Here is a 12,164-nt window from a genome sequence, read left to right on the forward strand (position 1 = left end):
CAGGAATTGGTGGCAAGCAAAAAATATAAATGCCGTTTAAACTCAAACGTTCACTGTGGTGTATGCGTAACTTTTTTCACTAAGGAATTATTCGTAGGTATTTAAATTTTGAACGATCACAATCGCAATGGTGTTCAAATATTTGTCGAACTTTTTACAATGTGGGGCTTCATGAATCATTTCTTTTAATGCAACTCAATTTTTTAATTTACGAGATTGATTTATGCTTTCTAGCTTATTTAACAACACATGTTATCCAATCTCACCCATATACCGTTATATTTATGAAGAATTTAGATCGCCATGTTAGTTGTTCTAAACATTCACTTTATAAACCCCGTTTTTATTCAAAAATTATTTGAATTGAGGCAATATTCTACTATAATAATATATGATGTGCAACAGTCCATTACAATATGATTTCCTAAAGTCTGATGAAACATCTTGATAAGAGTTTGTCTAAAATATTAAGTTTTAAAAATATTGTCACGTAAAAACATCGATTTTATTATACTTTGGTACAAAAATTTTGATTTTACTTCGATGTAGCAAAAATAAATTTTTTTATGAACCAACCCCAATACAAATTGCCTTTTGAATGAAAATTTCATGATGGCATAAAATTCAAATGGGCTAACATACTTCTAGGTGTTTAATAATAAATAACGTTACGCTTTTAAGAGAATTGTTATTATATTTTCAAAAATGTTTCCAATCACATATACCTCTTTAGGCAAACAACTATGAAACCTATTAGTATTTCCTTTTTGTAGTGGTCTTTTAGGCTGGAATTTATAAATTACGAACGTTATGTTAAATAAATTTCAATTTTGAAAGAGTATTTTTCTTCTTATTATCTCTCCTTTTCCGTGAAAAAAAAACACTATAAAATTCGGTAATGCATTTGATTTTCTTCAAAAATCTCGTTAATCCTATGATTTCGCAAATATTCTCAAAGACAAATTAAATTTTACCCTTTCAGATTAAAAAAAAAACTGAAAATAAAAGAAACTATTTAATTGTGATTCTTAAACTGCTGACGCACTTTAAATTTTACTACAAAACCTTGGGGGATGACACTTTTCTTTTCATTTCCATTTCTCCGGATTCGCGTCAAATATTGTTAAAATGTGACCCGACACTTCAAGATTCAGCTTCTGTTACATTAAAAAAGTCTCCACCACTCACACAGTTCTATTAGAATATCTCAACTAAACAAACCTCCTACTCCCCTTGCCAAAGCTTTAAAAAGAGGGTCACACAAAATTTAATCTCATTTCATTTAACTAAATTTATTTCCTATTTTTATCCTTAAAATTCCTTTAGTCGAATATCCGGTTTGACTTTCTGCGTTTCTGTGAATGTCCTTTTTTTCACAGAATTTGGATTCCACAACAGAGTGCCTTACGGCGATAAGAACTAATACCATTTAAAGGGTATTAATAGCTACCACAAAGTGTTGAATGTGTGTTGTGTGAGTCTCGCTGTGGGTGTGTTAATACAACTGATGGTCACACTAAGTCAATACTGTTGGTCAAAGTGCATTGCAAGAAATGTAAATGGTTGTTTGACAACACCAAACAAAACAACACCAAAGTACAACCAACTGCAACTAACAATAACATTGAAAACAGAACTCAAAACCTATTCATTTGTCCATGTCCATTAATATAGAATAGAAGAAAAGGACACACGAAAGGAAGCATATAAAAGCTAAAACACAGAGTCCATTCTAGACATTCCTTGTTTGCCATATTACTCAAATGTCAAGGAGTGCATGTGTCGGTTCGGTTCGGTCGGGTCGGCCGTATGACCACAATTCAAAGAGTAATCTAACTAAAGTTGCATGCGAAGCCTTCAACTTAACAGTTGTTGACTTTTGTTACATTAAAGCCAATTGGCTCCAGGCGTTTGTCACGAAGCCGGAAATCTAATAGCTTATTGTATTCCATAGTGTTTAGGTTCTTTTTTTTTTTTTGTTATTTATATGTTGGTATAAGAAAGTTACGGTATCGTTATAAGAAGAAGTTATTACATAAAATACAATGTGTGTCCTTATCATTTATATCAATACAAATACACAATTCAATGAAAAATGGTATTGCAATGCAATAATTTGCATTTGGGGTGACAAGGACCTTTTTTAATGACGACAATATTTCCATTTTTCTTCTTTTTATTTTTTGTTATTTAATACAGCTGGATGGACTTTTGAAGTGAAGGACATTCATATAAATATATACCATTTTATGCATATGTGCATTATGTTGACCAAAAAGTTTGAGATTTTTATCAGAAAAATATCAGCCACCAACGAATACCGTTCGACCGTCCGTTGTTGAAGAGGGAAAATATATTGCAATAGAGTTTCTATTAAAGTAGAAATAGAAAGCTCATTGACCTAAAATTGAATGCAATTTTCCACCGACTTGTTCAAGGAAAATAAATAACAGTCTGGTTGCAGAAGTAAAGATATGATTTCAGTTTAAATTGAAGAAGATCCTGCTATAATGAGCATAATTCGCAAACAATTTGTGTTTGACGTTCTGACCGATCGACAGCTAGAAAAATTTTCTGTTGCTACAATCGCAAAGCAATATCAAACGAATATCACAAGCACGTGCAAATAACACAAGTCACGAAGAGCATGCAAATTATTTATAAGACCATTAATAATAATTAAAACAACGCACACAAGAAAGTACTCATTTTAAACAATTTTAAACGAATTTAATTGAGATATATCACAATATCACTCCCAAAGAAAGAGCGTTTTGGTCGTTTAACATTAAATACATTTTCAGTTTTTGAAAACATCTTTTTTATCATAAATCGAATTTTATTTGTAACTAAAACTGATAATTGAAAAAAAAAACATTGCAAATTGAAAAATTGGTTTACAAAATTAAACTTTTTTTTGCCAAAACAAAAATATGACAAAGAACTGAAGATATCTCGGCCAGTAAAAAAGATATTCCTATATTTAAACAGGTCTGAAAAAAAAAAGAAAAACTGGGGTCGAACTACGGCATACGTTCGTTAACGTTTTGACTATTGCTCTCTCTATTTAATCAGAGGAAAATGATAGAGACACTAGCTGACCCGGCGGACTTCGTACCGCCATTTCTTGTATTTATTTCTAATTTTCGACTCTGTAATTAGTTAATTTTCAAATGAAAAAGAGGATCAAAACTTGAAAAGTTCATAAAATGAGTTTAAAAATATTCACTTTTAAACTTTTAGCAAAAGTGGCCTATGCCAAATACTCATTCATGCGTATGATTAAAACCTATATTTGTTTGAGATATTTTGCAGACTTTTAAAAATTCAAAAAAAAAATAAAAGATTCCTCAAAAATGTCCCTAAAAATTAGTTGTTTTTCAAAAATTTGTATTTCAAAATACAGGGCCTATAAAAAAAATCAGTATTAGACCCCTAATTTTTTTTTAATATCTTTCTTATTGTGTAACTCCAATTTCTGTGCAAAATTTTGCGTACCTGTAATTAGTCTTTTGTCGAAGGTCTATAACTGCAAAAAAAAACCTTCATAACTTGGTTTTGAAATTTTTTTGAATTTTTTCAATACTTTTTTTAACTATACAATAAATTTGACTATCATTTTAAATAAAATGCACGACTGGGGTCGCACGTACTTGCTCTTATGCTTAAAGTTACTCTAATGTTAAAGCTTTTTATTCAAGAAAATTAAGAAAATTAAAAATTTGATATTTTCAAGAAATTAAAAAAAATAAAATCTGTTTTTATAACTAATTAAATACCGTTTTAAATGACCTTTCACAAAAAAACCAAGTATGCATGTTTACTTCTTGTATAAAAAGGAATTTTTAGAAAAAAAATTTCGAAAATCGTTAGAGCCGTTTTTTAAAAAAATAATTTTTTATATATAAAAATTTTCTAACATTTTTCAAAAAAAAAGTTGGTATGCCATTTTGAAGAAATAATTTATTTACGCATAAAAACGAAATTTCAAAATTTTTCATAAACCCGTTTTCAAAAAATTGATTTTTCAAAAAAAAATTTTGAAATATTATTTAAAAATCCAAAAATTAGTTTTTTGAAATTTTTCGAAAATTTTAATATCACCTTCACCTAAACGCTTTTGTATAAAAATTTTCGTTGAAATCGGGGTGGTCTTGAACGAGATATTTATAAATCAAAAAAACCGTTCTATGACAGGTACCGTTAATAAAGGTAAAAAAAATATTTTTTTTATTTCGAAAGTTGGCTCTTATGTGTAATACTACACTCAAAAATTTTAATCAAAATCGTTTGAGCCGTTTTTGAAAAAAATTAACTTTTCTATTTCCGTTATATGACAGGTACCGTTAGTTTTGGTCCTAAAAAAAAATTCGAATTTGTCCTCTAGGGAATCACCCAAAACTGTTAACTACCAAGTTTGAACAAAATCACTCTAATAGTTTAGGCTGTAGCTCGAGGTACATACAGACAAACAGACAGACGGACAGACAGACAGAATTGCCGGACCCACTTTTTTGGCATTCTCCATCATCGTAATGTCATTTAAAATTGTTATCTCGAGTTCGATTTTTTTTACGAATCCTAAACTTGCCCTATAGTACCTATATCGCAAGTAAAAAAATTCAACTCTTTACGACTTACCGTTTGTCGTGTTACCCCTATTTATCCTATAAAATCTTAAATTTTTTTGCTTTAAATCTTCTCCTCTTATGCCTCTTTGATTAAAAAAAAAAAATAAGAAAATAAGTCAGCCGGTGTGGCCGGTTAGCGAACGTACACAAAATCAAACTTTAATATATAGAATAGATAAAGTGTCAATACGTTAACGTACGTATGCCGTAGTTCGAGTTCTGTTCTTATAGGAACAATTTTCCTTACATAAAAGAAAAATTAAATAGTCAAAAACGTTTTTTGAGTTCAGCAACCCAAAAACCGCTAGCAAAGTATATTTTGCTTCTTGTGGCAAAAATTTTATGACCAGGGACTTTAGATTAAATTTAGTTTCTCTTTGGCTTACTAACTGAAACCTAAGATATCTCGAGCAATTGAAGAGATATCGGGAAAATTTAATAAGTTTTTGAAAGAAGAATATTTGTTCTTATAATCACCGGTACAAATTTGTTTAAAATGAATTACCCCACATAAAAACAGAAGCTCGAAAACAGCCAAAATTACGTTTTTTAGCATTTTATAACGGTAATATCTCAAAAACGGAGGCCAATCAATTTTTTTTTCTGACTTTAGATTCGAGTTCAGCACATCAAAAACCTCTATAAAAGTATATCTTGGTTCTTGTGGCAAAAAAAAAAAGTTCAATTTTGTTGGCCAGTGAAATCGGAAACCTCAGTTTAGTTAAAATAAGTTTTTTTGAAGAATATTACCTAAAACTGCAAACAACAGATGTTAATCTGTAATAGTGTAGGTATTATCGAAATGGGACACGGTGGCGTATGCGTAACTTTTGTTCTACTGAAAAACTTTACAAGATTATAGCAAATATTTTTTTCGCTACCCAATATAGCAACCCAAGAAATTTTACTATGATTTATTTTTACATTTTTACTTGCGATATAGGTACTAGATATCAAGTTTTGTATTCGTACAAAAAAAAAAAAATTTGAGATAGTTTAAAAAATTCAAATGTTAGTTTTAAGCTAAGGTCTATATTTCAATGAAAAATTTTTTTTTGAAAATCATTATTAACGGTACCTGCCATAGAACCGTTTTTTTCAAATTCGAATATCTCCGAAACTTCTTATTCGATTTCAAGGAAACTTTTTGTGAAGAAGCATTTATATAATTTAAATATAAACCAAAAATAAAATTTCCAAAAAAATAATTTTTGGATTTTTAAAAAAATTTTGAAAATTTTTTTTTGAAAAATCAAATTTTCGAAAACGGGACATTGAATTTTTTTGAAATTTTGTTTTTAGATGTTGATTAGTGATTTCTACAAAATGGCATACTAATTTTATTTTAAAACTTTTTTTCCAAAAAATTATATATAAAAAATTGTTTTTTTAAAAACGGTTGAAAATTTTTTTTCTAAAAATGCACGTTAATATATCAATCAAAACTGCATACTTGTTTTGGAGGGCAATTTAATTTCAGATTTTATTTTATTTTTTTTTTTTAAACGAATTTTATTTTTTTTTTTCCAAATTTCTATATAAAAAGTCTTAAAAATTTAAGCAACCTTAACTCCAAGAGCAAGTTCGTGCGACCCAGTCGTGCATTTTATTTATACTTAAAACCACTAACGTCTGTATGAATCCAAAATTAAAAGTATTTTTGGACTTTTGAAATTCAGAAGGAATTGTCGAACGTCTATTTTATTTTTGGTTTTGTATGAATTCTATAGGTTAACAGTTTAACTCCTTAATACCAGTTTTTGACTGTAAGACAAGTTTAAAAATTTCAAATTGCCTCAATTTTCTGCAAATCTAGTCGGAAAAAAATTAAAATGTTGCTTCAAAGAGTTTAAAATAATTGCAAGCCCTAAAAAGCTGTAGTTCGGAAAATATTAATTTAAAAAAAAAATGGTTTTATGTTTAAATTGTAAAAAAGTAGGTAGGTATGTATTATAAAAATGTGGTATGATTATTTTCGAAGACAAGCCTTTTGAAATTGTTACTTCCAAAAACGAGCGAGTAGAACAAAATGTCCGCTACATCTAGGACCTCCATGCATTGAAGAGATGAAAGCCGAGTTATACAATATAGTCCAAGTTCTCGATGAAAATTTGCGTGAGTCATTTATTGAAGAAGCGCGGGCCTCTGTGTATAGATCCTATTACTCCAGGCTAGAATACAATCTTTGTACAAATAGTTACTGCAATGAAAATGTGGCAGTTGAAAAAATATCTACACTTTTCCAAACACGTGGAGAGCTACTACAAATAAACTACATACCCCATCGCCCAGACCTACCAATCGAATGCAGCCTATGTAACATGAACACCAGAGAGGATATACTTCACTTTGTAGGAGTTTGCCCAATGCTTATAGAAATAAGAAAACTATACCTTGGTAAAGCTATATATACCGTCGAAGAAGTTCTGGTTATTTTAAATGGAAGCGACTGGGATACTCTCTTTAAATACGTCAAATCGGCACTCCGCTATAGAACCCAAATTTTAAGAGAAGAATTTTAATATTAAAAAAAAAAAAAATAAATAAATAAATTTGTAACTTAAAACTTATTAACTTTATATGCACCTATAAATAGTTATTTATGATATTCTCTAAATTTGTCAATCTGGCAGACGGCTTATGCCATGTCATTTAAGATTTGTAAAACTAAAATATGTAACACTCAATTTTGAAATTTAATAAAATCTAACCTAATCTAAATCTAAATCTACTTCCAAAAACATAAAAGTCATCAAAATATTTCCGTTTTATTTTTTTTTTTTAACTTGAGATGAAACGTTGGAAAAACACTGTATCAATATAGAAGCCTTCCTAGATGACAATTTTTTTCCAAACCTGCGTAAATAGCTCCAGAGTGCACATATTCTAAAAATACATATTTGTATATCGTCATTGCCGTTAAATTATAACTTTGGATATTATCATATGTCAGAATTCATAGTTTAAGTTTATAGGAATATAGTTTTTCTAGAGTAATTTTCAATTTCAAGAAGGCAATTCCTTCAAACGTCTGCACAATATTAGTCATTTTTATTTTTTAACATTCATGTCATATGGTACAACGAATAAAAAAGTTTTTTTTTTTTTTTTTTATTTTTAAATCCTTCACTCTTTTATACATATTGATTTAAAGAACTGTTACTATACGTTGACATGTTGTGTTTCCTTTTTGTCAACATGTTTTTTTTTTGTTTTTCAAAAGCAAAACAACAATGCAGAAAAACGCACCACACATCCGTGACAGCAAACTGTCACGAAAAAATGATTGACATCCAACTTCATTCACACATTTCATATATCCTTACTTTTAACACCCACTGTCAGTCCCAGAGAATAGGTATGACATTCCTTATATGATGCCATATGACCTCCACCCACAAGCATACCAACATGTCATCGTATAATACTCCCCCGCCAACACTGTACACGCTGCTCCTGGATGTCGTCGTGTCGTTCGTAGTCGTCGTTGAATAAACAACTTGTGAGATTTTCATTTTGTGAATGTGGAATCCCTTCTTTAGTTTTTCAGTTCAGATTTTATTGTAAAATCTCGTCCTTTATTTTGAAATTCTTCGTATTTTTCTCGAAAAAAGTACCTACAAAAAAAAAAAAAAAAAGGCATATCATCACCCCCGACCGACATAGAGATATTACTTTGCGTATTGTTTGTGTGTGTGTGTGTATTATTGTCCTTAGAGTCATACTCCTCCTCGTCGCTATTAGGTCCTTTGGGTGGGTGGTTGGATTTGGTTTGGCATAATATTTGAGTTTACCAAGCGCTGTAAATTTAAAGGATTCATAACCCCAAAAGCATGAGGATTTTATGAGAGAATCCTTATAGCTTATAGAGTTTGTATATATTATATATTCTCCTTTTTGCTACTTTGGTTTTGTTGTAATCATCTTGTTGTTGTTCGCTTTTGCTTGGTAATAGAGATAGAGGGAAGCTGAATCGATTTGATTATGGCGCCAGTATGACCCATATTATTTTCTCCTCGTGGCGTAGCGTACGTATAAATATAGTCCTGCTGACGCCGATTGGACTAATAATATACAGACAGACAAAACGCGTATACCTAACTACTCCACCACCAATATTTTTTTATCCTTATAGGACATTTTTATTACACACACAAAAATACTATACAGTAAATACATTTATGTTTAATTGACCAAAAAATAAAGGAAGAACAACGGATCCTCCATCCAGAAACTTCGTCCTTGTATGGGCTTGAGTATTTTTGATTAATTCAAGTAGATTCTGACAACTAATATATTGTTAATGGTTTTTATTTTTTTTTTGTATTCTCTGCAAGTTTTCAGGATAAGGATTATAAATCTATGAGAGGATAAAAACTATACAAAGGTCCTTCGAAAGGAGAGTTCCGCAAATATTGCAAAAACTATACCTACCTCTGCCGGTATATTATGAATGACGTCTTCGGTCGGTTTTTGGTGAAAGTTGTTCAATCTGTGTACAAGAATATTATTTGTATGTGTGAGTGTGTTTGTGTAAGGACACAAGGACAATATTCGAGATGACGTTTTTTCGGGGAATTCCTTTTTAAGCTTAATCATTTGAAATGATTTCACTTTCACAGCCTTCAGACGTAAATTTTTGTTTTGTATTTTATTTGAGAAATTGAAGTGAGAGGAGATTTTAAGGAAAGTAAATTTCTCAAATAAATCAATAAGAGAAAATTAAGTTTTTATATTTTTCCAATCAAATAAAAAGAAGTGACATAAGAGTGTTTATTGGAAAGGCATAAAATGTTAATGTAATTATTATGATTCATCTCAAATTTGGCATTTTTAATATTTTACGATTGGCCATAAATCATATAGGTAGACAAAGGCCTCCAGAGGGTTTGTTTTTATTTGCATACGCATCAAACTATATTCCTTTGGTGAAAGGTACGAGAATATTTTTAAGCATATAAGTTGAATTGGATGATAAGTTTAAGGATGATTTTTTCTGAGTCATGACTAAATTTCATTTCATCATCATCATCAATAATAAGATGAGTAGTTTTTTTTTAAGACAAACAAAAAACAAAAAAAATGTGATGACCATATAATCATTGAAGTGGATTTTTATGTTTCTTATTTTTTCTTATTCCACAGACGAAAAAATATATCGCAAGCGTTTTTGTCATAATGAGGTTTTAAAATAAAAACTTCTCTCTTTTTTCGTCGTGTCGCTTTCTTATAAAAATTTAATTTATTTTTTTCTTTTTGAATGAATTTAGAAAAAAGGATAAAAACAAATAGAAGATTAAGTCTCTCTGATGAAATCATAAGTGGCATGGTATCATTTATCTTTTATTTTTTTGCTGATTTAAGGATTAGTGAAATTAGTTGAGTTTGAAAAAAAAATTATGACTCATTCCACGTAAGAGTAGAGAAACAGTTAATTTTTTACGACTAAGAGGACAAAATGGATATCTAAAAAGTAAAGACACAGCAGAGTTTTTTTTATGAGATGCAGTTCTCAAAAATATTCTGAACACGTTTTATTGTGAAGGTAAATGTCTGACAATTGACTGAGTTTAGAGAAAGGATAAAAGAAAAGTGGTAAGGTTTTTGGGAAGCTATTCATTCATGTCATTGGTAAAGATAAGAATTTTAATTAAAATAATTTATGATGTTATGTTTGTTTATGGCAAGAATTAATATACTCCTGCTCAAAATTAACTCACACCTATTTACTTTTTTAGTTAGTTCTCTGCTCTATTTTGTTTTAAATTCTATTGTGAATTTTTATCTGATTGCTTATTCTATAGCAAATATAAAATTATCAACCAACACTCAACGTAGGTCTCGGAAAGCTTTTTTACTCCGTAAGTGTTGTAAAGCAGATTCAACCCCAGGAAAATGTATGACCCACCTCTAGAAGGTTGGTGGTTTAACAGAGAGACTTTTCCATATACATTTCATTCCATCATTTGAATTTTAGCCCACTCTTGTCTGATCTTAACGAGATATTATATAAGCTAATAATGAATTTTGTTCTGTAGATTTAATAGCGTGTGCGTTAAATTTGAGCATGAGTGTAGAAATTGATCTACTCAGCTTTCCAAGGGAAATCTGTGTGTAATTAATGATAGAGCCTGAGAGCCAATACCTAATCAAACCCCGTATGATTTATTTTCTATAGTTTTGACTCTATCTATGATATAAAAAATAGAGATAAACCAAACAAAAAAAGAAATCAGTGTAAATAATAAGTTATCAACCTCATTATCATTTTCTATTAACTAAAACAGCTATGAAATCAGTATCCTTGCTTCTAACGAGTATGGTGTTGCATAAGAACATAAGGACAAATTACCATTGCTGTTTCTAATAGAATGTTAATTGAAATAACAAAAATTTTGCGAAATTGTTCAATATTTACAATCTAACTTGCTTTAGTATCCAAAAAAAAAAAGTCAACTTTATAGTAGATGGAGGGCTTAGAGCTGTAGTGGTGGACTGATTCATTTTATTTATGGATTTGATGACAAATTAAACATTTATAGACAAGTTCTTACACGTTTTACGCGAATCATTGGCTTTTTGGGACCAATTACAGATATTACTGTTTCTTCAAAAAAAAAAAAACACCCTTTCACTAAAATTTTTTTTATAAAAACTCTTTATTCTTGCTTTCCATCTCCCAAAATCAATATTTTTACCAAATTTCATTAACGTGACAAATGATTTTTGTTTTCACTGAAAAAAACACCCTTTTAACCATGATATTTTTATAGACACTTTAGATTCTTGTTTCTTATCTAAAAGTAGCTAACATAATTACTAAATTTCAATAGGGTACCACTAATATTACTCTAGTATTACTCACTTTTTCAAATATACCCATATATTCTTTACTTCTAAAAAAAACACCCTTTCACATAAAAAAAATTGTATAGACTTACATTATTCGTAATTCCCATGGGAAACAGAACATATTTAATGAATTTAGTAAGGGTACCATTTATACCATTGATTTTATCAGACTTATCGCGGATTTTTAACTATTTCCCAACAAAACACCCTTTAACCTAAAATATTTGTAAAGACTGTTCGGGTTCTTGGTTTCTGTTACAAATGAAACATTTTTACCAATTTTCATTGGTGTAACAATTTTTTCCTAGTTTTTGTGGTATTAATTCCGAATTTCATCATTTCTTTAAAAAAAAAACACCCTTTCACTCAAGATAATTTTGTACACTTTATAGATTCTTAATTCTTAAACCAACCAAAATATTAACACCAAGTTTTTAAAATCAATAAAATGTAAGTCAGCTGTTATGATACCTTCCTCACACACAACTTAACCCATCAAAAAAAAAACACCTTTTCACCAAAAATAATTTTTAGGAACTTTATGAATCCTTTGTCTCTGCTTTATCTAAAACCTTCATCCCGAATTTTATCAGTGTAGCATGTTTTTCACATGGGTTTCGGTTATATTTTACTTGTTGAAGTAAAAAAACAAGCACCCTTGTTTTTAATCGGTAATAACTT

The sequence above is a fragment of the Episyrphus balteatus genome, chromosome 1, assembly GCF_945859705.1.
Source record: "Episyrphus balteatus chromosome 1, idEpiBalt1.1, whole genome shotgun sequence".
Classification (NCBI taxonomy): domain Eukaryota; kingdom Metazoa; phylum Arthropoda; class Insecta; order Diptera; family Syrphidae; genus Episyrphus; species Episyrphus balteatus.